This window comes from Opisthocomus hoazin, chromosome 19 (assembly GCF_030867145.1).
Source record: "Opisthocomus hoazin isolate bOpiHoa1 chromosome 19, bOpiHoa1.hap1, whole genome shotgun sequence".
Taxonomy (NCBI): domain Eukaryota; kingdom Metazoa; phylum Chordata; class Aves; order Opisthocomiformes; family Opisthocomidae; genus Opisthocomus; species Opisthocomus hoazin.
In genome coordinates this window covers 17,807,941-17,832,667 of record NC_134432.1, presented here as the reverse complement: position 1 = coordinate 17,832,667, position 24,727 = coordinate 17,807,941, and positions in this window count along the sequence as shown.

Genomic DNA, 24,727 nt, shown 5'->3' with positions numbered 1-24,727 from the left:
GTAGGAAAAAATTAAATTATTCTAGAAAGTTGCAGTCCATTATGAAGACTTAACTGCTCTTCTCTGAAAGAGAGCCAATGCTCCCTCGGTGGTGACAGTGCCGTGGTACGAGCACTGTGTCCCCTGGCTTTATTTCCACATTGCCCAAGGAAACCTGGGTTTCCCTGAGCCAACGGGGCGGGGGGGGGGGTGGGGGTGTGTTGTTCTTGCCCACCGCTGCTCTCTGCAGCCCCCCGCCAGCCCTGGGGCACTGGCCAGGGGCTGGCTCTCCCCTGCAGTGACCAGGGACGGTCCCATGATACGAGGACATTCCTTGGTGCCAGCGTCCTGCCGACCTGTTGAACCCAGCAGCCTGCTTGCCTTGGCACAGCCCTGCCCCAGGGAAAGGCTCTGCTCTGTCAGACACACGGCGTCTGCACCCCTCGGAGCCAAAATCTGCTGAGCAAGCGGATTCCTTTCTGCCTCGGCCCTTCCCACGGATGCTGGCTGTTCCATAGCCACCCGCTGCAGGTAGCTTCTCTTTCCCAGCTAGGGCTGAGGATGGTCTTGCTCAGTTTTGCTCTATGCTTGCAGAGGCATTGGGACTTCTCCAGGGAGCAGAAAAATCTCAGGAGATCCGTGGCCCGGTGCGCCGGGGTGTGCGGTGCCAGTAACCCTGGGGCGAGGGGCGGTGGGCACGGCAGAGCTGCTCTGAGCCCCGGTGCTGAGCGTCCTGCGTTCGCAGCGCTGCAGGGTAGAGGAAGGAGCCTGTTTCTCTCCCACTTCCCTTCCTTTCCCTGTTCCGAGCAGCTGGGATCAAGGGCAGCTAACGGTTCTGCAGCTCTTACACAGGCTGCCGTTGAATTCCCATTACTTGTGTCTCTGGCTTCAGGTTCATTTACGTTTTGCAAAGTTGCCTCTCTGTTACCTGGCTTGGATTAGGTCTGTCTGAAGTAAATTACTGAGTTCATTGATCTGAACAGTTTTATTTCAATTGGAATGAAACATACCCAGTGTGTGGCCGTGGGAGTAACCGTACATCCAGTGCCCTCGCCAGGGACGTGCCCACCCTCGCTGCCGAGGGACCCTCGGTCCAACGCGCCGACGCTTCTGAGCTGCTGGTGGGAGGAGGCTGAACAGCAGCGCTCTCCATCGCTGTCAGATGCCGCGGTGCTGGGTGGTTCGGGACACGCCGTGCTGCTTATCTGCGACACCGGGGTCACTGCCTGGCTGAGGAGCAACCACGCCAGCTCAGCAGGCGGCTGTCGTCCTGGTGTCTGGGCTGAGAGCGCAGGGCGCTGGAACCGGACCAGGTTAAACCCGCCAGTGACACCAGCACAGACACCGGCACAGCTGGGGTGGCGGGAAGACACCATCGGCTCACTTGGGTGGGGGGCTTCAGGGCATCTCTAGTGCAACCTTCTGCTGGGAGCAGGGCCGGTGCGGGGGCACAGCAGGCTGCTCAGGGCCGTGCCCTGCCCGGTGGGTGCCGTGCCCTGCCCCGGCTGTAAGGGGAACGAGCAGGATGGAGGGGACCTGGTAGCAGGCACACACCAGTGCTCTGTAGCAGGTCTGGCAATGCATTTGGGGTGAGCTACCAGAAACCTTCGGTTTCCTCATCTGAGCTAAACAGCAGTGGGGCCCCTGCTCCTGCCGGAGCGGAGCTTAAAGGCAGAGTGAGCCCAAGCGCTGCACGAGCGCATCCCCCGGGAGCCGCAGCCCTGCAGCTTTACCCTGGGAGCATCTCACCAGCCATGAGAAGGTGCAGTGCCACAGGAAGGTGTTTGAAATCGATGTCCACTCCTGTAGCGAAACATGTCTTCAAGCGTGTTTTTGGGAGGAAAAACCAGGTCAGAGTACAGCAGAGAGTATTTATTTCCTCTGGGACTTTGTGTGTTACTTGTGGTATATTTTATGGATAGAGTCGGTCCCATATGTCTTGGGGAAGGCGTTTGGCTAAGCAATGTGTTAACAGTTAGTGTGCTAAGGAGCCATTGTTTGGGTACTTTAGTTTTGACATTTAAATGCATTTTTCAAATACAGTGAGATGAATGTGATGTCACCGGGGAGTCGCGAAGGACTCTCAAGCATAAAAGCAGACGGCTGGGTTTTAATCTTTAACAGCGCACTAGCCTCTTATCCCTGAAGGTCCCTTCAGTAGAAGCTGTGTTGTGCTTTAGGTACCCAGAATATCAGGTTTTTTATCCACTTATGACACTCTATATGAAAGAAAAATGTGTGTAATGCAAAAGTGATATTTAATGCCACTCAGACCTTATTTTGTTTGACCGTGGGAAATCTAAAGGCTAAAGATCTTTGCAGGCTTTGGCAACAGGCAATGGGTCAAACACAAAATGGGCCTGGACTCAAATTTTTATTTTTATTGATGTATGACTTCTACAGAATATGGGGATTTTATGGTTTGACTCTGCAAAACATTAACTGGTAGAACGTGTGTACCCTAGGAGGAAAGTTGTGAGGAAACAGTGTGTTACTGATAGCCGAGCGCAGGGATGGAGATCTCGCATTTGGAAATAGACATGAAATGGTTTTAAAGAAGGTATTTCTTTAATTGCACAAGCACAGACAGAACTGGAGCGTGCTTCCCTTTTAACAGGAACGCAGTGACTCCAGAATCCAAATGACTCCATTCATCGTATTACGCCTGTGGAATATATTTCTTACAAGAGAAGGCAGACAATTTTTAATCTTAGCTCCACCTTTTTAGAATTGTGGCTCATTATTCAGTGTATGAGAGCTGGAGTGAGTGTTGCTCTGTGCACAAAAGCTGGAGAGAGCAGTCCCTGGTTTCTCTTACAGATGGGGCAGAACCCCCTGAGGCTTTGCCCCTCTCGGGCGGTGGGAGCTCGTCCAGCGAGGTCTCCGAGATGTTGCTGTGAGCTGAGGGTGGCTCGTACCCCAGCGAAGCCGGAGAAATCCCCGCTAAGGGCTATGGCACTGGCGCGTGAACGCATGGGAACTCTGTGAGATACTGAAGTGTTAGTATGTAAACAAGATAGGGTTAGATTTATAAATATTTAGTTTGTATTGGTTACTGACGCTTAAGCACCTTGGATTTCTCGCTCGCATGTGCACTGCCAGCAGCCCTCCGCGGGGGTTTCTCCGGCTGCCCCAGCTTGCAGCGACGGGCACCAGGGACAGGGCTGAGGGGAAGGGGACGGGCAGGAGGACCTTCCCGGGCCCTCTACCAGCTAAAGGCTGGCTTTAATTTTCCAGAAGGAAAGTGAGTCCCCCAGCAGTGGCCTGGGCTCGGCGATGCCCGGCAGCGGGCGAGAGACTGGCCAGCGGTGCGGCCAGGCAGAGCCAGCCGGGACAGCTCGAGGGCAGGCACGCTGGCCCGCTTCAAACGCCGGAGAAAATGCCTGTGAGCAGAGGGCAATGGGGGATCAGCCGGGGAGTTCTGAGTGAGGAAACCGCCAGGGATGGGCCCGTCAGCCTGGTCTTTACCCTCGCTTTTCATCCACAGAAGGAACCAGAGAATCATATCTGTGGTGTAACTCAGCAGAGCTCAATGGTTACCCCAGAGAGTAATTTGTCCTTGTGTCTCGTATTCTACTGAGAATACCCAGTGCTTTCATTTTTAAATATTAATGAAGATCACGAATCTTTCCACTGGGGAGAATTCATTGTGGAAATGTAGAAGGGCCTCCTAGAGTTAACCCTTTGAAAACTGCAGGTGCAGGTGTGTGTTTGTTCGGTGGGGCATGGATCCATTCGGGGGATTTTCCTGCATGAACAGAGTGTGTGTGAGCGTGTCCCCACGGGAGATGGGCTGAGGAGCGACGGGAGAGACCCGAGGGCCGACCCCCAGGCCAGGCTGGCCCGGCTCAGGGCAGGGAGTGACAAAGCCACCGCGGTGCCCGATGCCTCTGCAGCCCTGTGCCTGCGGCCAGCTGCGGGGACCTGCCCGATGCCGACGCTGCTCTCCCCTCGCTGCATCCCGGCGCAGACAAACATGAGCGTGAGCTTAGTCGGATCATTCTGGTTTCTCACATAGTTGACAGTGTTTTACTTATTTCAGTGAGTTTCTTTACATTGACAGTTTTTCCATTTTGAAAACATCTGTAGACTGTGGTTTTCAGAGGGTTTTATCTTCGGGGAAAGATTACAGATAAACATGAACAGGCTTTTAATTACAAGATACTGATTGTTGGTTTACACAGCAATATTTGTTCAGTAAATTGCTAATTAATGCAAAGAAAGCACCATGTGACTTCAAATATTTGCTTCCATTTACACTACAAAAATATTTTGTTTTTCACAATGATGACAATGAATGAGATTTGTGAGGACAGGCAGGACAATGATGTAGAGGGGGAAATGTGCAGTGATGCTGTCAGTCAGGTTTGAGGGGTTGAACCTGCCCCGTCTCTCCTGGAGGTTCACATTAACTTTTCTCTTGCACCTTGTCTGCTGAAAACTGCAGAACCATCTCGGTATGAGTCCTACATGTTGGCGTGTTTGCCCTAATCTTGGTAAGCATTTCAAGGACTCGTGACCATGCCCTGAGGACATGCTTCTTGTGTGGTGGCCCTGCCCCATGAAGAGGGTCCCAGCCTTTCGCCTCTGGCCAGGCGCGGGCGCGACTCACACGGGAGCTCTTCACAGCTGAAGAAGTGGCTCCGTTGAGGTGAGACTGCTCACGCTTACCCCGCTCGCACGTTTCAGTGTGTGAGGCTGGATTAGCAGAGAAGTCGGGTGACCAGTGCCCCTCTTTGGGCACAAATGTTAATGCTTCTCTGCTTTCTGTGGTCAGTCCTTTAGTTTTCTTGTGATGCTTCTCATGGGAATAAACTTGGGTAATTCCGGCAGCATCAGGACCGCAATAACCCGTGTGTTGTGTGCAGGCAACTGCTGCCTTGCTTTTGAGAGAACAGAATTATCAGACAGAATTCCAGAAGTGCTTTTAAAACGCCAAGTGGCTGAGTGTCCCCTCGGTCCCAAGCAGCCGGCAAGTGGCCTGGCAGAATCAAAGTCCATGTAGGCTGACACCAGTTAGGTAAAAAACACTGGTAAATATTCGGAAGTAAAAAAATTTTATCAGAAAAGACCTTTCCAACAAAGATGGAGAAGATGTGTTTAATCGTGAGGACAGACGACAGAGCGGTCCTGAAGCATGTGAGAAGTTTGTGATAACGATAGCCACATCAAGAGGTTGACAAGGTTTATCTGACTTTGCTTAGCTGACCTGCAGCTGCCCTGTTGATAGAGTAAATTATAGACATGCTGAAAAAGCTGGATTTATACCCTGATCAGAGCAGAGAAATGCTAGTACATAAAATTGGTAGTACCTTTTGCAGTATATACCTAAATCTTTAATTTTTATAGCAGCTAAGAGAAAAATAAGCTTGCATACGGTACACACAGCAGAAACTGACCGTAAATCCTCGCCCTGCGGAGCGCCGCGGAGAGGAGCCTGTTGATCCCCCGTGCAGGCTGTTTGCTGAAGTGCTGTAGCTGGTGGCTCTCGCCGTGAGCCAGAGCCGGGGCCGCTGGGTTTCTCTCCATTTTCCTTCACCAGACAGAAAAACTGGAAATACTTGTCTCGGTTGTGCTGAAGCAAAAATGGGACACAGCCCCTTGGTCTGGGATCAGCCCGGAACGTCGCGTTTGGCTGAGCAGGAGCCGTTGGGTCTCTGAGCATTTACAGAGTGTTTCTGTTTCTCCCTTTTGCAGAATAAACTGTAAAGAACAATGTTCATTTTCAAACAAGGTCCAGTTTAACTGTCAAAATGAAGTTCATTTTTTTCAGCACTTTAGCTACTTCTTAAGGCAGAAATTATGGAGTGAGTTCAGTTCTTCCTGACCAGTGTCCACCCCTCTGACTTGTCAGTGAATGCCTTACTTGTTGAAGAAATTAACCAAATTAATTCTCTGAAAGTAAAATAAACTTCCAGGCCATCTGGCTAGGTACTCATCTTCGTTGCGTCTTGAGCCTGGCAGCAGAATAGGATCTAACTGCTCTTTCAAGAGACTTCAGAATTGGGAATCGGGCTGTAATGACTTGTAAAGATTGTATTAGACACTACATGCCTAAAAAAAAAAAAAAGTAAAATTACCACTTTAAGGTCCCAAAAGTGTTGCAGAATGCATGTGAAGAACTGGATGAGGATAGAGAAAGATGGAAATTAATTCAGAGTACGGTAAATGTGTTAAAGAAAGGGGTTTGGGTTCTTTTCTTTTTTCTTTTCTGCAATTATCCCTGATTCTCAGCTATTGCAAGAAGCTGCTACCAGGCTGAATCGCCTCCAAGGCAGCGGGCAGACGGGGCTCTCGGGTGCTGCTGTGATGGAGCCGTCCCTGCTGTGCCGGGTGTGAAGCAAAACAGCGCTGAGCCCTGGGCTTCAGGAAAGCACTTTCCAAGGAAATTCAAGAAACACTTGGAATGCCTCTGTCTATTAAAGAGTGACATTTAGTGTTGTACTTTGAAATATGTTTGAAGTACCACACAGCATAAAGACCCTAAGGGGACCCATGAGCCAAATGAGATTTCCATGTCAGCACCAGTCACGACCTTTCCTTTACTGCATCTGCTTAAATACAGAAAACATGGTTTTGTTATAAAGTCAAGTCAAAACAGGGATTCAGAGTAAAATATAATATATACTTAGGGCTGCCCTCAGGGACCTTTTTAATGGTTTCATATAAAACAATATTCTGTTTACTGTAAGACGTGTCTCTGCCGAGCGCACCCTGCCCTCTGCTCGCTGCTCTGAGGTTCCCAGCGAGGTCTCCGGCAGCGGCAGCGGCAGCGGCAGCAGCCCGGCGCAGCTCCCTGGCAGCCCTGCACCTGCCACGGGCAGCCTGCAGGAAGCCGCTTGGCCACCGCTTCTGACCTGTGCCTGGCTTTGTCTTTAAATTTCCATCAGTCGCAGAGGTCAGCACGACGTGCCATGGTGGGAGGGTGGAGGACGTTCAGGGAGCTGGGGGAGCTCTGTTCCCAGGGTCTCCATCCAGTTGCCACCCCGGCACTGGGACGGGCACCGTGCCCGGCTCGCTGCAGGACGGGGCACAATTCCAGCCCGGTCTCATGGACTGCATCCGCAGACCAAGCTGCCTGTTGCACAAGCTGCCGCCCTGGGGTCTCTGCGGGTGGGTTCCCAACATCTCGGGAGCGGAGAGGCTTAGCAGCATCCCCAGGCGTGATGCAGCCAGGGTCCCTGGGGTCTCTTCCCTGCCCGGGGCGGGGGCATTTGCCACCCCCCTGCGTCTGCAGCAATTTCTGCTGCTCTGATCCAGCTTGCTCCCCACGTCAATACCTGAGAAAACCGTCTTTGAGGAAAGACAGCTTTTCTGGAGCTGAGGTCAGCCACAGTGGGAGAGGTAAGGCCCTGCCTTTTACAAACTAAAGCAAAGAAAGTGCTAATTGTAAAATGTTTGAGCCTGGTATCCATAAAATTACTTAGTAAGCACTTTGCCTGAGGCACAAAAGACTGGCACAAAGTCTGTTCCAGGCCATTGAATTCCTGTCAGAAGCAATCCCACACCCATTAATTACCGTATGACAGGTGCAGCGCTCAAACCGAACCACGGAGCGCCGGCCGCTCGGGCTCCTCCGCGATTAATGCCACCATGGCTGCGCAGCCTGGGCACCGCGGGATGGGGGCAAGCCCCCCGCCCAGCAGTCCTGCCAGCCAGCCCGGCACTGCTGGGGGCCGAGAGCCCGGCGGGTGCAGACCTCGGGCAGCGGAGGCTGTGCCATGGCTCTGGGCTTCTGCAGAGCAGCGGAGACGCGTCTGCCTCGCAGACCCCTGCCTCCGTCCTCCGGACTCCCTACCCGAGCGGCGGCTCCGAGCACAGCCTGCGCCAGTGGCCTGGATCTTCCATGTGTGAAGCTTGCGGTGAGGGTGGTGGCAGAAGTATTTTAGGTTTCTACTCTCAGAAGTCAACACGAGGTATAGAAGGAGAAGCCACATGTGTTAAAAGACAGAGAAAGTAGATTTTTCTGAGGTTGCAGGCGTTGCTGCCCTCGCTCCCAGCAGCAAGCTGCCGCCTGCCCCAGCATTAGGTATTCCAGCAGCTGCTGCGCACTTGGAAATGTTTGTGATGCCTCCCAATTAAAAAACACTTTAGTGGAATGACTCTTTGTCAAAAACCATGTACCTGCTATGCATTATTCAGCGTTATCTTGTTCAAAAAAATGCCATGCAGCCAGAGAGAAGTGACACTGTGTCAGAGGAGTGGCCGCCGGCGCATCATGCACAACCAAGGGCAGCCCCTCCACGGGCATAGCTGCAAGCCAGCAGAAACCCTCTGGCCAGCCTCGTTGGAGGCAGCACAGCTCGTGGTCTTCAGTGGAGAGGCCCAAAGTCAGACTTTTAAACCCATCTTAACAGTTGCCTGCTGTAGCCGACCCTGCTTCGGCACGGGAGTTGGACTAGATGACCCACAAAGGTCCCTTCCAACCTCGAACATTCTGTGTGATTCTGTGATTAACCACTTGTGTAAGAATCTGATGTTCAAATATGGTTCATGTTTGTCAGATCCTGCAGAGGAGTCTGGCGATGCTCAACGCGAGCCGGGCTGCAAGGTGAGGAACAAGCGGGGAGGTTTGGAGCCGTCTGAGTCAATGGAGTGCTGTTCCCACAGCTCCTCAGGCACCAGCTACAGCTCCCTGGACTTGACATCCCTTGCTGGTTTCTCACTGCTGGGGTGCAGGGGTGGCTCTGTCCTGCCCAGAGCCTGGGCTGCTCCATTGCGGACTGTCTGAGGGATGCAGGCTCCGTCTGGGCCAGGTCCCCTCCCAGGAACTGCCTGGAAAATCAGAGTGTGCTGCCCCATGGGATTTTATGGAGAGGCCAATACTGGAAATGGCCGGACACGTGCTGCTTCTGTTACTGATGCTGTAGCGAGTAAGTCTTGCTAATCTCTGTAAGCCACTAATCAACCGACGTTTCTGTGAAGATGCACGGCTGCTCTTAAAAACGGCTAGTTAGAGGAGGAGATGTTGTGAAATGCTTTAAAGTTCAGTAAATGATACATTTAGCTACATGGAGTTTATACATCATGAATGATTTATTCATTTATAAATACTCCACATACATATTCTTCTGGTTGTTTAGTTTCTTGTAATTTATTGGTTCATTATTATTTAATATGCAAGTTATGTCATCCAAGAAGTTAAAAAAATGTTTTTTCCATCTGCTTTGTTCACACTCTTCAAGGAGCAGAGGAAGCAGAGGCTGGAGGTGCAGCCTGCCCTGGCAGGGCTGGAGTCCGGGCAGCCCTGGCTCTGCCCGTGCTGGCCCGGGGTCTCCTCTGGCTCACCGAAGAGAGGGCACGGTGGGCACTGCGGTTGTCCACAACCCCCTGAAGGCAGCAGGAGAACGTGCCAAGGGCATGAATGGCTGCGGCGGGGCTCATGTGTGGTGCCTCCCCGGGGGCTGTTCCACCCCTGCCCTTCTGGGAAGGGACCAAAGAAACAGATTGTCCCGCTCCCACCAGGGACAGGTCTGGCTTCAGATTGTTCCTCCCAGTCTCCAACCTCGAATCCCTTTTCCCAAAGGCTGATCCCACATTTCCTCCAGGCTGTCTCAGGCCACGGGGCAGCTGCAGGATGCTGTGGTGTTGGGGACCGGTGTGCTACCAAGTGACCAACCCAGCAACCCCCACCCAGGCACCTCTCCTGTTTCTGGGCCCCTTCTGCAGGCTGTTGGCTCTGTCAGCTCCACACTCCTTGTTGGAGCTAATTAATAAACAGACCTGACTTCAGTTGAGGTGGAGTCAGAGACTCTCCTCCTATTTAGGGATGAAATTCACCCTTTGGAGCTGGATGGGAGAACGGCACTTTTGTGTGAGAGGACTTGTTCTCACATTTCCTTTTCCTTAATAGATCTTTGCTTTATGTCCACTTAGAAATGGTCAGGAGCACCCAGAATCATGCAAGCACAAGCCAGGTAGTAAAAGCACCATGAAACCCACTGTGGAATGGCAGGGTGGAGGGGGGAAGGCAGAGGTGGGACCTGGTGCCCCCCTGGACCAGCGTTCCTGCCGGTGCTGCCGGGAGGGGACTGTGCTGCCGTGGATGTTGCAGCCAAGTGAAGAGGAACTGACACGGGCAATTCTTTCATGTACTGTTAGTGAACAGCCATCAGAAGACATTGACACTAACTGTGGGCCTTTTAAGAGTGTAATGTATTAGCAACTTGTCTCCTTGAAAGCTAATGACAAATGCCTTGTTTAAAAGGAAGATCAAAACATCAAGAAAAATTAGATTAAATGGTTATGAAACTCCCAGTGGAGGACGCATTTCTCAGAAGTATTCCCTGTTGAACCTTGCAAATCTGTAATTATTTCCCCTGCTTACTGCATTAGGGCTGGGAAAGTGTTTGCATTGCTTCAGCATGTAACTGCAACCGCGCTCCGTACAGCAGCGCAGCCCCGGCCGGACACGCGGCACGCTGGCCACGGGGCTCGTCGGCGGGGCTGAGCGGGGCGGCGGTTGGGCATGGCCGATGGGGTGGCAGCTGGTGGTTTGTAGAGCGCAGGAGCAGTGCCCGCGGCGGCAGGGTCGGCAGGGCTTGGGGACGGGGCTGCAGCGGAGGCACAGGCTGCGCCAGGACGGGGATGCGCGGCCGGAGAGGGGCACGGTTGCTGCTGCGCCTCGGCTGCTGCTGCGGGAGCAAAGCCCCGGATCTCCCGAGTAGCTTGGACCCCGGCCGTAAAACGGCTTTTTGCATCCCCCTCCGTGTGACCTTCGTGTGGGTGGTGCGCTGGTGCTGCTCCATCCGCAGACGTTGCCGTGGACTTCTGCTGCCTCTGAGCACAGAGCGCATTGCCCTGTAGCCTGGGAAAGGGATTTTCAATAAATAATGAAGCAGAGATGGCAAGGACCCACTTGGATGGGGTTTGCTGGATTTGCAGAGGTCTAGGCTGCTCCGAAGCAGAGCTGCTCGCTGTGGTGCAGTGCTGGAATCCACAGCAGTGTTTGTGTTTGGGTATAAACGTGGTCAGTGCTGCTAACGCCTTGATTTCAAAGTAGGCAGAGCATCATCAAAGTTTGTCAGAATTTCATCTTTGTTAGAGCAAAGGCAATCAAAATGGTACATTCCAGACCTCATCCAAAGAAGATAATTTAAAGATTTTTAATGAATTTCACTATTGACACACAGACATCAGCTCTCACTTGTAGCAGCATGCAATTAAGGGAGTACCCAGCCAAACCTCGAAGGACTGACCTATTGTCTTTCTGGTTATAGATGATTTTCATATTTAAGAAAATGAAACAGTTTTCCTTCTAATTTTTTTGTTAAATAGACAGATTTGTAGTTTACTGCTGCAAGTTACAGCCGTAACTGCACAGTTTAATACCACGGTTTTGCCCGTAAGTTTGGTGGTGTCACAAGACAGCGAAGTCCCTCCTGTTCCAGGGGACGGGTGGGATGAGGGTCCGTCTTGCGGAGTGCTGCCAGCCTGCAGCGGGAAGGGGATGGAGAGAGCTGCACTGGCTCGGTTTTGTTTGCAATCAAAGCCAGCTGAATTAGGCTCTTTCTCTCCTATTTCTATGTACCAATTTGAAGAGCTCAGATGAAAAGTGTTGCATTACACCAGCACCAATAAGTCACACTATCTATGTTGTGACACACAGAATGTTATTAATTGTCAATCACAAACCACCAGGCTTGTCAAGATGTTCTCCTCTGAACAGGCTGCTTTAGACCTGAAGTGATTTTTAATCAAATGTTAATAACACAGCATCTGTCAGTGGACCATTGGCATCATACAATAATAAAAAGTTAACATATGACATGGCAAATTCTAATGTTTTCATTTTTACTTCTTTCCAATTATCTGTGGAATTTCTGCCAGAATGAGAAGTGTGCTGACATTATTACATGCAAAACACACTGCTGAAAGATGAACATGTCTATTAAAGTCTGCGTTCCCCTTCACGCGAGCTCCCAAAAGCACCTTTTAATCTCCACTCTTGAGACCTCGCCGCCAGAGCTCTCCCGCTCCCGGGAGCGGGGATGGCCGCTCGCTGCTCCCCAGGTCCCTGCCTCGCCTCGCCGGGGCCGTGGGGAGGGCTCCCTGCCGCGTGTCCCCTGCCTGCCCCGCCACCTCCGAGCACGAACAGCCCGGGACCAGAAGCCACAGGTCCCCTCTGGGCTCTGCACGTGCCCGCGCTCGCCTTTCGCGGTGCGTTATTAGTGCTAATAACTCTCAGCAGCGCGTTAATGCAGCTTGAAAAGGGCTGCGCTTCTATCAAAAATTCATAAGGCACGGGGCTCGCAGCGCTCCAGCCATGTTCCTTAGCACGATCCCTCCGGCTCCGTCCGGGCTGGAGGGTGGAGGCACCGAGTGTCCGGCATTCCAGAAAGCTCAGCTGCGGAAAAACGAGGGAGGATAAAAGCTGCTCCACAGGGCTGGGACGGAGAGGGGGGGATGGAGATCCTGGGGCGCGGGGCTGGGAGCGCCCGGCTGCCCGCAGAGCCGAGGGCCTGCCGGGGAGCGCGGGGACGGTGGCACCGCGGGGACGGTGGCACCGCGGGGACGGCAGCACCGCGACTCCCCTGTCGCTGGGCCAGCCCTCGCCGTCCTCACCTGCCGCAGCATCCTTCCGGGCCGTGTGGAGCTGCAAAAGCTTTGAAGCCCTAACAAGAGAGCTCCGTACAGCGGGGAGTGTGATTATTATTAATGGTTTGTGTTACAGGATAAGCGGTGCATAACAGATCTGCTGCAATATCAAGTCTTCCATCAGAAATTCATCATTTTGAGGACTTTGTCAAAAGTAGGCTGTGTATGCAGTGTATACAAATCTATATGAGCATAAACCTATATGGAAGTTCCAAGTACCTGTGTATTTAAAATACACTCAATTTCCTTTCCTAAATGCATTGTTTTCACTTGAATACTTCATAACGTTCAATGGATTGCAGTTGCTTCGTCTATGGATTCAATTTGTGTCTCTGGACAGAGTTTGAATGGATTTATTATATTGAAATGCAATTTTGCAGACATAACCTTATATCTGACCCGTCATTACTTATAATGCTAAACTTTGATATGTTAATTCTGCCTTATGTTTTTATATATTTTACGACATTTGGCTTAAACATTTTTAATCTACATATTGGTTTATGTCCACCTAAATTATTGTTGCTTCCGGGGACAGTGTGCACACAAGATCTGGCAATTCATTATGCTAGCCCCGCTTAAATGAATTTCAAAAATTTAATAAAGTTCTCCCCCTCCTTCCATTGTGTTCAAAAGCTTCAGCATAAACACCAGTCCAGTGTTATCAAATCACAGAAGAAGAATAAGGTTAACCTCAAACAGCCCAGCCGTACCGCAGACCCGGAGAAACGTCGCCTTTGATTAACGCTCCCCTCTAAAGCACCACGTGCCTCCCCTCCGCTGCTGCGCGCCCGCCGCTGCTCGCTGGGATATCGATCTGCTCCGAGCCGTCCCTCCCGCCGGCATCCTCCCTCCGCCGACCCACCCCGGCGTGTCGCCGCCGAGGAGCCACGGCCAGGGCTGCCGCGAGTGCCGGGCGATGCCGAGGGCTCAGCCAGGGCGGGAGCCGGGCGATGCCCAGGGCTCAGCCAGGGCGGGAGCCGGGCGATGCCCAGGGCTCAGCCAGGGCGGGAGCCGGGCGATGCCGAGGCCAGAGGCCCGTGTAGGCAACCACAGAATCACAGAATCACAGAATAGTAGGGGCTGGAAGGGACCTCTGTGGGTCATCTAGTCCAACCCTCCTGCCGAAGCAGGGTCACCTACAGCAAGCAACCGTCTCCAGCTCTGACTGTTCAGCAGTTCCCAAAAGAGGAGTCGGGCAGCAGCTGTGGGAGGGGACCGGGCGAGCACCCACGGGTGGGCGGTGGGCTCAGCACTGGGGGGATGACCCCGACCCTGGGGAGCGGCCGTGCCCCGGCCCCCTGCCCGGCTGCACCCCTTGGCCTTCCTCCTGCAGCAATGTCATGAATTTTTCATCCTTGATGAACTTCAAAGTCTTTTAATGACTCTTCATGCAAAAACAGAGGGGCCAAAAGTTGAGCAAAGGGAGATGATTAAAGGACCTTATTAAAAGCAACCTTGTAGAATTCTCCACATGAAAGAGAGCGCCATTATGAGGGCTTATCCTTATAAATGACACTTCGCTTTTGCGAACATGCCGAAACCTGATTAGAGTGACAAGCACTGAGTGATACTGCAAACCTGTTAATAACATGAAAATTAGAAGAGGCTCATGCAAAGAAGGGAGATTAATTTAGCCCGAGTACATCTCGCGCAAATTGCAAAGTTGTGAATATGTTCTCAGATAATGAGCCTTCGCAGTCATCAGCTCACTTGTCATTTTCTGTAATTAATGTTAAGGAAGACTCCTTCCTGATGGTTCGTATTACTCATATACCAAGAAAATTTCTTCAGAGAAATAATTTACATTTATTATCATCGGTCTGTTTGTGTGGTTTATTTCGCTGTGGAGTAATTTATTGCAGCACCGTTTCACTTGCCTTGATTAGTCGCTCGTCAGCCTGAAATGTAATTTTTTTTTCCTGATGGCAACGTCTGAAAATTGACAGTGGTGCAATACTCTTTTTAATCTGAGGATGTGTTTTCTTAACTTGAATAAACTTTTGGGCTGGAAACTGAGCCTACTTCACAAGTTGAATTTCCGTTAGAAACTCCAAGCACTTTGCTAGTTCAGGCTCCCGGGCCCGTGCTGGACTCGCCAGCGCTCTCCTGTGCGTGCTCGTCTCTGTGCATGTTCCGTGTACCAAACGCTTTATTCCAAGAACAAGCTAGTTGTTGGTTTATCGCTTCGACAAGCCTGTAGTTGTGTGTAACGTGCTCATTACCCGTACTCTCAGACTTTGGTTCAGATCTGAAGCCAACAAAAGCAGTACCAGATCTTATCATCGTTTTCCCTGGATTTCAACTCTTATTTTTTACTTGCTTTATGACCAACTGCTTAGTTTTTCCTTATCTTAAAAAAAAAACCCAATTCATTTTCTGACAGATGCAGCAGTTAAATTTTGCTGCATGTTCTTGACCCCCACCTGGCCTACGGTGCAGCTGCGCTTGTCAGAGCCCCCGTCCCTTGTGAATCCGGCGCTGGGCGAGCACGCGCGGCGCCGAACACCGAGCACAGCTCTTCCAGAAGCCTCCTGCCACTGCCGGAATACCCAGGGAGCTGGAGGGGCTCAGGGAAGAGGTTTTTGGCAAATTCCGGGTGAATATCCAGTGTTTCCTGACAGGGCCATCAGCCCATCTTGGGGCTGGTGCCCCTTGGCTTCCCTGTGCCCCCCGTACGCCCCTTCAGCAGCGCCTGCCCCATCTCCAGGAGCGGTTTCTAGATCTGAGGAGTAAAACTGTGAAATCCTTTTCCTCCCAAACGACACAAACACATAAGCAGTTAAAGTGAATTACTGACCTCTGAGCTGCAAATGAACCAAACATTACTGATTAGGGTTTTTAGGCAGAGATAATGATTTTTTTTATTGGAGGCCTTCATTCCGAACGAGCCTCACGGAACACTATCTGTAGGCAGCAACTGCCTGTGCTGGTTAATGGTAATCCATATTTATAAAACTATAGTCCATCAAAGTGGTATGAATATTTTAAAAGCCATGGACAAATCAAATTGTCTTTGTCAAATTGCACGCTCTCTACATTGAAAGTATTTTATGATTCTTCCTAGTACAAGAACCAACGAGTTCCCTGCACTAGCTGAAAGCTGCCTGCCTAATTTTTGCTTCTGTAAACAGGCAAGTCTCTCTGCTGTTTTAAAGAACTCAATGAGCTGTGGAGATTGACATTTAAGCCATAAAATTGTACTTTATTTGATGAAGTTAACAAATAATGTATGAAGCAGATTTATTTGATGTCTCTGCAAGAACTAGTTGGTTCATCCTTATAGAAACAAACTGACTATTTTTGAAGGACTTTTTAAAGATGCGGGCAACACACTGAGGAGCAAAAGCCGGGGTTGCTCAGGAAGATCACAAATAGGAGAACGAGCTCGAGGGACCCCAGGCGCTGGCGGAGGCTGCACCACGCCGTGCCAGCACATTGCCATGGAAAGGAACAGACCCGGACAGGTGAAAGAGGACTCTAATCGGGTTGCAGTTCCTGGTGGGCACCCATCAAAGCTTCTCTCATCCTCCAAGCAATCCAAACCTCCTGTGACCTCCGAGCCCCGCTAGCCAGACCAACCCCAGGGCCCTGCTGAGGGCCCCTGAGCAGCTCCTTCTCCTACCAACAGCTGCTGAAATCGGGAGGTTGCTTGGAAACTTTCTTTCCTGCTGTCACGTGAATGTTTTAACCTATTTCAGCTCTGACACAGGTGACTGTAACATCATCGTGATCCTGCAAAACCTTTGATGACTGAGGGCTCGCACTGCGTGGTTTGGGTGCAGCGGGACGTGTGCTTCCCCACCACCCCCCGCCCCCCGAAAGCAGGGGAAGGGCAGGGTGCGAAGGTGCGGTGGTCACACAGAGGGGTCCAGCGCTGCTCCTCTGGGGTGACTCGGGGCTGCCTACCGTCTCTCACTGGAGAAGCATGCCAAGCTGTGTATCTGTACAAAGAACAGGCACAGTGCCACCTGGGACCTGTACCTGCAGGTAAGGTTTTTAAATGCCGCCGGATCATAAACACTTACAAACTTCGAAACATTTCTTAGAAACATTTCTAAAACACTTCACTTTGCTGGCACCCGTGCGCACGGCATCCTTGCAGAGCTGCAAGACGGACACATCCCTTCTGCACAGCGCTTGCAAACAAATAACGGCCTTTGCAGGCGGGGGGCTGTGGGCAGGCGAGGGGTGGGGAGGGGGCTCCCCAGCCCCACGGCCTTATGCATCGGAACGGCAATGCCGACGGCGGCCACAAATCACGGTGCAGACAGAGGCAAGTGTCAAACGCGGTGCGTGCCAACAAATCACGCAGGGAGCAGCAAGGTAAAGCAGGAGTGCAGGAGTGGGGACGTGGTGATGAAATCCTGGTAGTGATCGTATTGCAAGTGTCATCCCAGGAAATAAAATGCTGGCATCGAGGCAGGCCTCACCCCTTCTGTCTGAATTTAACGGCAAAAAGTTTTGCCACATCTATCTTGTGATGTCAGAGAGACAGGCTGATAGCACAGAGACAGCTGAGACAGCGCTAGGTTTAGCAGACAAATAAATTTGAGAATCATCTGCATAGAAATGGAAAGCTACTCCATGCTGATGAATAATATAACCCAGTGGCAGCATATAAACACAAAATAACAACGGGCCCCATATAGAGCCCTGGGGAACCTTGGAAACAACTTCACTAATGGAAGATGAAAAATCACCCATCGAAACAAAATGCTGTCTATTTGATAAATAAGATTTGAACCGACTGAGAGCAGTATCAGATAAGCCAAGCAAGCTGCACATGTGACGATCCGAGGGGATACCTTGAGTAGCAGCATCAGGTGACAAAGACCCAACAGTGTGAGAACGAATCTCAAATTAGGGATAAAATATGAATCTGTTGGGGTGCCTTTTGCTGACCCAGGCTGTCCCAGCTGGGCTTGGCTGGTTCCCACTCAGATGGCCTTGCTGAGCTGCGGGGAAGGAGCCCAGTGCAGCTGGCATCGGCGGCAGCGATCCCAGCACCGCGACCCAGAGCCTCCCTGCCTGGGTGACATGGCAGCGGCACGCACCGGGGTGGCTGCCTGCACCGGTCCATGGGAGCTCTGCCGACTTTTGGCTTTGAGAGGCGAGGATGGAGCCATGTCCAGAAGAGCCCTGGACTCTGACCAGACGGTCACTGCCTGCCCGAACAGCGGACAGGAACTCGGGTACTAAGAAAGACAACCTCTCCCTTGGCAGGGACCCGTCTACTGTTCTGTGGCTCGGCTGTTCCTGTGCCATGGGTAGAAGTACGGTGCTGGATCAGGGATCTCTGCTTTGCCCATTTCTCTTTCGAATTTGAAATTGTTCTCTCCAGTTTTGTGGCTAAACACAAATACTAAATACAAAACGCAGGTGTGAGCCCTCAACCTGGCAGCAAATGAAAGCTCTGGGAAGCCGTTGCAGGCACGTTTTAAGCAGTGATGCAGAGTGTGTCACTGCGAGTCTGAAGCATTCTGGTGAATGGTTGAGAAGAGAAGAAAAGGAGTCACTGCGAGCTCCCGCAGTTACTGCTGTCATGAAGGGTCTGCAAGCTCTCTGCTTCCAGGCACTGCCCTGCTCAGTGCCTCGCCGCGGCTCTGATCTGCTCACACCGTCTTTGTGGTGTGTGGTGCCCAGTCTGTCCTGCGCCAGGACTGGTCCCAGTGTTCGCCTCCATGTTCTACAACAGAAATTAGTGTGTCGTGAGACAATTCCCAAGGAAAAAAAAAAAATGTCAATAATAAATGGAATTTACGAAGAGGATAATTCTGTCGGTTCCCATGCAAACCAGTCATTGTGGTAGATGATTGAATGCAAACCCAGCTGAAACGCCGTCACCGTCACCATCCACCAGCACCCGGCGGGCCTCAGGGTGCCACGTAAGCAGGAGGGGGACACCAGCACTGCATTAAAGACCCTCGTCCCACCCAGGGGGCTCAGGGCTGGGGCCAGCTCGTCAACGGCCAGGGCAGCTTCCACCTAGGGTTTCAGGGGTGCCTGGGCTTTATCCTGGTCACTCCGTACAGGACCCTGACAGTCCCAGGCCTCTTGGCAGAGTGGGAAATGCCCATCGGCAGCCATGACCGTTGGGATGGGATGGGATGGGATGGGATGGGATGGGATGGGATGGGATGGGATGGGATGGGATGGGATGGGGACGGAGCTGAGGCCAAACTGCGTCACCACAGCAGCAGCGCAGGTGACACCTTCATGCTAACATGAAGTTTCACGAGCCTCCAGACTCTGCTCCGTACCAGACCCCGTCCTGCACCTCACGCATGTCACAGCTTTGGGGTTGCTTCTAGTGTTTGCTGTAAAAAAAGAGAGTTGCCAGTTTAAAGAAGAAAGAAGTCACTGGATGAGTCAAGCCTTCGGTGTTTTCCACTGTGCTGCCACCACCGTGGTCCCTGGCCCAGCGAGGTGGACTGCTTATAAACAATTACATTGTTTGAAAATATATTAATAATTCTGTCAGGTGCATTAACATCACCCATTGGTTTCTAACAAATTGACACCTTTTTAGCTGAAAGAAATCCTTATTAGTTTTCATTTTGATGGCTTTTCCTGGAATAACTATAAATTATGTTTATTTCACATAATTCCTCCTGTCACTAGTTATAAATAACTACTTCACATGGAAATTATGATTCTGGCCTGTATATGTGTGTACCTTAAACTTCGCACTGCAGCAGCAAGGGGGTAATGAATTGCCCAAGTTTTCATTGATGGACCTTTCTAATTTAAAGAGTGACTAAAAATATATTTGCCAACAGTCTTCCTATCTTGGCTTTTACCACTTTAAATACCAACAGCTCTATTGTATCCGTCTTTTTTATATAGCATTTTTCATACAGTGTATCTCAAAGCACTTTACAGGGCAATTAATTACCTGGAGGAGAGTGACGGGATGCAGGCAGCGATGACGGCCATTATGCAGTCAGCAGCGTTCCCCACGCCACGCTCCGCATTTGCATCGCTGTCATTTAATTTGTGGTGGTATTAATGGGCAGAGAGAGGGGGAGCTGGGTGGGTGCAGTGCCGGCGCGGCCGCCGGCTGCTCTCCTCTCTCCACTCCCCCATAACGGGCTGCACGAGGCGGCAGCCGGCGAGGAGGGCCCGTCCCAGCGTGCGACGGGGGCAGAGGAGGAGGGGGCTTGCTGCGGGAGGGGGCTGCGGTGGGCACAGGTCCCCACCCCACCCCTGACCCTTCAGGGCAAAGCCCACCGAAAGGATGCTGCCTGTCGGCAGGACCCAGGTTCCCCCATTGCTGGAGGAAATTCTGACGGTTCTCATTCTTTTCTCAAAATCAGAACAAAACAAAATGTTTTGAAACCTCTCTACGCAATGAAAAAGGCTTTTTGGTTTTGCTGGAACACTGAAACTCTTCCATTTTCCTTTTGGATTATAGCTTTTCTATTACTATTATAAGTATATAAAATGTAAGTCTGGGTTTTTTATGATAGTAGATAACCACCAAGATCTGTAATTTCAATGTAAATAGATTTGTTTTCAGTCTTCATCAACTCATTGTTCAGTGACTTCCCTTTTGGCTTTCAAAAAAATCCAAAGGAAAAACATTTGAACAACAAAATTTAAATCTTTGCAGGAATAGTTCATAGCAATATTTAAGTATAGACTTCATATAAGAAATTGTGTTTTAAGAATAATTCTTGACATTCTTAACCATCTTCAAAACACGTCTTTTGCTTTGAAAAAAAAGAGTCAATAACTTTGCGTACTCACAAACAGAAGCTTGACCAAAATAATTTCTGATATGGAAAAAATGTACACTGAAATTTGTGCCTTCCCAATTCTTTCAAGTGCCCTTTCCTGCCACTGCAGCACCATTTAGCCAAGCTGCATAAAATACACCCAATCAATATCAGCATCACTCAAATTTTAAAACATTGAAGGAGTTTCTTGAGATTTTTGTCCATATGTTTTCATTACAGTTGACTGGATAATTCATAACAAATTGTTTAGACAACACAATTCATCTGATTTCTTACTTCCCCCCCCCCCATCTCCTGTCTACAAGTAGGCAATGTGATCCTTCATTCTTTTTTTTAACTCCGGGGTTTCTCCAGAAAATAATTCTCTCTGAACCAAAAATGTTGTGGTCCTGGTGATCCAGGCAGAGGATAATATATCTTTTATTAACTAGCTGGCTAGATGTTAAAAGTGAGCTTGCTTCTGAGAACATATTGACCTGATGAAGAGACCGTGTCCTCGAAGCTCGTCTGCTTTGTCAGCAGTGCCGTCCGGTTTAAGACCTCTCCTTGCAGACTTTGCTTTTTAGGACTGAAGGTGGAGTTTTTGCAAAGATATACACCATTCAAAATTTAATTTCAGTAAATAGTTCACCATTCAAGTTTAAATTATGTTTTTTGAGTAAAGACAACTCCAAACAAGTGGAATCAAAGCAAGCTTTTGGGTTGAAACCAGGAAAACTTATGTACCCCATTTGTCCAGGAGCCTTTCATCTGCCAGACTTTGCTGACTTCCCAAGGCTGGCTGTGATGAGGTGCCGAGACCCTTCCAAGCAAAAATTGTCATAAAACCATCAACAACTGACTGGTGCAGGGCAAGTCTGTTTGCTTGCTGGCTGACTCCAGAAATGAGTTCATCACACAACAAGGCTTACGCTGTCGCAGCTGCAGAAGAGGAGAATTGCTCAGAACAGGCCAGGAAAGCTAAGCCTGGATGGAAGGGGCGACCTGCGCCCTGCTGAAGGTCGCTGGTGGCCTGGCCTCAGCAGCAACCAGTCAGGGTGGCTGGGAGCTCTGCAGGGAGCCGGGCACCGCGGAGCCTCCAGCAATGGCTCAAACGGATGACCTAACGATAGCTGCTGGGATGGCCAATTAGGCAAGGGTTCCGATGCACAGTGTTGCAGCAGTTAATTAAGTAGCCAGAACGATGGGGGACATGGAGCTGCTGGTGAGGGGACAGAGGGTGCGGGAGAGGTGTCCAGCCTGCACCAGGGCCACCCTCTGATGCCTGAGTGCAGGTCGGGGCGGCCGGGGGACACCCAGCAAAGCCCGCACCCTGGAGCGGCTGCTGAGCCCCTGGGTTTGCGGAGCTCGTGCATTCAAATTGGCCGTTGACAAGTGAGGTGTGTGGGCTCAGCATGCAGCAGCTATTCCCCTGTCCTGATCTCTCTCAGAAGCACCAGCTGTTGCTTCATCTATCTTTGTGGCCAGCAATCTGCTACCTGAATTGATAGATATCATCCTTCTAAGAATAGCAACAGCAGATTTCAACCTGCCCATGGTAAGCAAGTGGCACGGGCAATAAAACTGTCGCACCTGCCTGCAGAGTGGGCGGCTGAGCCCCCGCACCCCGAGCACAAAGTCCTCAGCTCCCACCCCAGGGCGGCAGCGACCGCCCATCACCCCCCGCTGCAAGGGGAGCCTTGGGGGTCCCTCGTTGGCTTGGGGCTCGTCTGAGCACTCGGCAAACCCAGGCCTGCCAGGCTGCCCGTCTTCTGGCGTCGGTTCTCCTGGTGCTCCGGGCCCCGCTGCCGGTGTCGGCACGGCTGCGCTCGCCGGGGCTGCTGTGCAGCAGCAAGCGCAGGTGGCAACAGCTCCGGAGTTTGGAAAGCTGTCACTGTTCAGCTCGTGCAAATCAGGGGTTTGCAGGGAAATCAAACGGCGATGGATGGGCTAACTCCGTTCAATCGATCCCCTTCGCACACGCGATGCTCCCTGTCGTACACACCGGCCTTGCTTCCCACAGCCTTTTAAGCAGTGGGAAATGTGAGAGAGATGCTCCAAGTACAAGTCTGGGGCAACCTTCCTGCGCCTTCCCTTGCCCAGGGCACGTCACAGACCCGAAGCAAACGGTTTGTTGAGCAGCTGGCAGAGCCCAGGGCAGAAACTCAAACCCTGCTCTCGACAGGCTGTGCCACGGCACGACGGCCCCGGCCAGCACGCAGGGAGCCCTCCCGGGCTGCCAACACCCGAGCCACCCCCTGTGCCCTGCAAGCCCCACGGGACAGGGTCCCGCGAGGCAACGTGCTCTCCCCGATCGATCCGCTCTCCCCCATCGACCTGCTCGCCCCGGCCCAGCTCCCGCTCCGCGTGGAGAATGCACGCAGAGATCTGCGGCGGGCAGAAAACAAAGGGATCCTGCACTTGGAGCCATATGGATCACACGTATATACAATACACAATAAACAACACATCTTTCAGTCTGGGTCTGTTTGAAACCTTCCAACATATGTTCTGCTAACAGTTTAACAAATTGATTGCTAATGTTATCCTGCTCTGAAATCTGGCGTAATGCGCAGGAGGGGGAAAAAAACCAAAACAAAAGCATTCCTACCTCAACAGAAATTCGCAAGAAAAGCTATTAGAAAAGGCTTCAGGATGCCTGACAAGAGAGAATTTCATGCCAATTTGTGTGCTCTTTGGAAAAATCATTTATTAAAAAGAAGATATACCTTCATGTTAGTGAGATGAGGGTGTAAAACTGAGCTGGGTCTCCCACTGCTTCAGCTCTATAACTCAAGTTATATTCATCAGAGGCATATATTTAAATCATAGCTTACTTTGCTTTGTGTTCTGAAATTTATTAGCCTACTACTTAAATGTTTTATTCATTAGGCCATGTAAATAATGCATGGTTGTTTCCATGGCAATTTAACCCCTTCTCTCCGGGACGCCCGCAGATTTCCCATCTCGTGAGCCTCCTTAATTGCCACAATCAGATTTGCTGTTGTCTCTGCGTTGAGGCCGTGGTCATTTTCCTCCTTTTTGTGGCAAATTCGTTAGGAGGAAACTTTTCCATTGACAAATAAGATGTGTTCTGGCATGAAGAGGGAGGGGAAGGAACCGTTTGCCAGATCATTTAGTAGAGTTTGGACATAGCTAATGCTCCCAGTTTCTGCTCTTCGCAGAGATCCTGCTGCACCATTAAGTCGCCGTGCTGCGGCAGCAGCAGGTCCTGGTCCCGGCCCGACGTGGGTCCTCCTCCCAGCTCCCCGGGACACCCTGGAGACCATGGTACTGCAGGGAGGAGTCATCGCTCCGCTCCGAGTGCTCGTGGAGAGGCCAGCGCAGGTGACGAGGCTCTTCGGCAGCGCCCGGGACCCGGCTCGCTGGGGAGGACGGGGCTCTGACCGAGGGGGCTGTCATCCCAGGCAAGCCTCAGGGGGTTTCTCCTCAGGCAAGGCTGGTGGCAGTGCTCGGGCCCCAGCTCTCTGGCCATGTGGGTGTCTGCGATGCAGATACCGGTAGCCAACGGAAGAGTTCAGCGGTCACCACCAGCTCCCTGCCGCAGCGCAGGCGGGACCCCTCCTCCTTGGTGTTCTGCCTGTTGAACAGTCGTGCTCCCTAATGCATCTTAAGTGGTTGGGTAGGGTGCCGGAGTCTAACTGATGTGCTGTTTGGAACTATTATGCACACACCACTCCAAGAACAGGGCTCACAGTCCCTCCTTATTCCCTCTCGTTTAGTAACAGGTAACACTCCCCAACACACATTTCTGAAAGACAAAAAGAGAGTCCCCAGATCCATTAAACAGGGAGGAAAGGCGTAAGCTCTCGTGTTTCTGTGTCCTTTGGCTTTCGTTACCCGGCTGTAACCTATCCTCTAAAACAACTTACACTGAACAGGACATCCTCTTCGGTTTACGATGACAAAAACTCCCCACAGTTGTCTCTGGAGCAGTGCACTCGCAGTTACACAGACCTCTTTATGGGCAGCAGTAACAGGCTGATTTAATTTACACTAGCAATACGCTTGGAGCCCATTCTTCCCCTTCCCTCTGCCTTTCCACAGCCGGGCTGCCCCCAGGTTTGACCCGAGAAGTCTGTCCCAAGACCAAGGATGCTGCATCCCTGTGTCTGCTGCATCCCTGCATCTGCTGCATGCCTGCCACTCCCACAGCACTGCCGCACAGCCGAGCGCCTGCCACCGCTCCAGAGGCAGCGTCTCCAATCTACCAGCCTGCACTTAAGGAATAGGTGTCATCTGCCCGGCATCAGCCCGAGGAGCCCCACGGAGCAGCCTGCGTGGCTGCCCAGGTGCTCCTGCTGCCCAGCCTTTCCTCTGAACCAGGACCTGCAGGTGACAAAGTAGAGATTTGTGAGCATTTCAGAAACAGGAGTAGAATTTCAAATAATCTGCATGCATTTGACTGT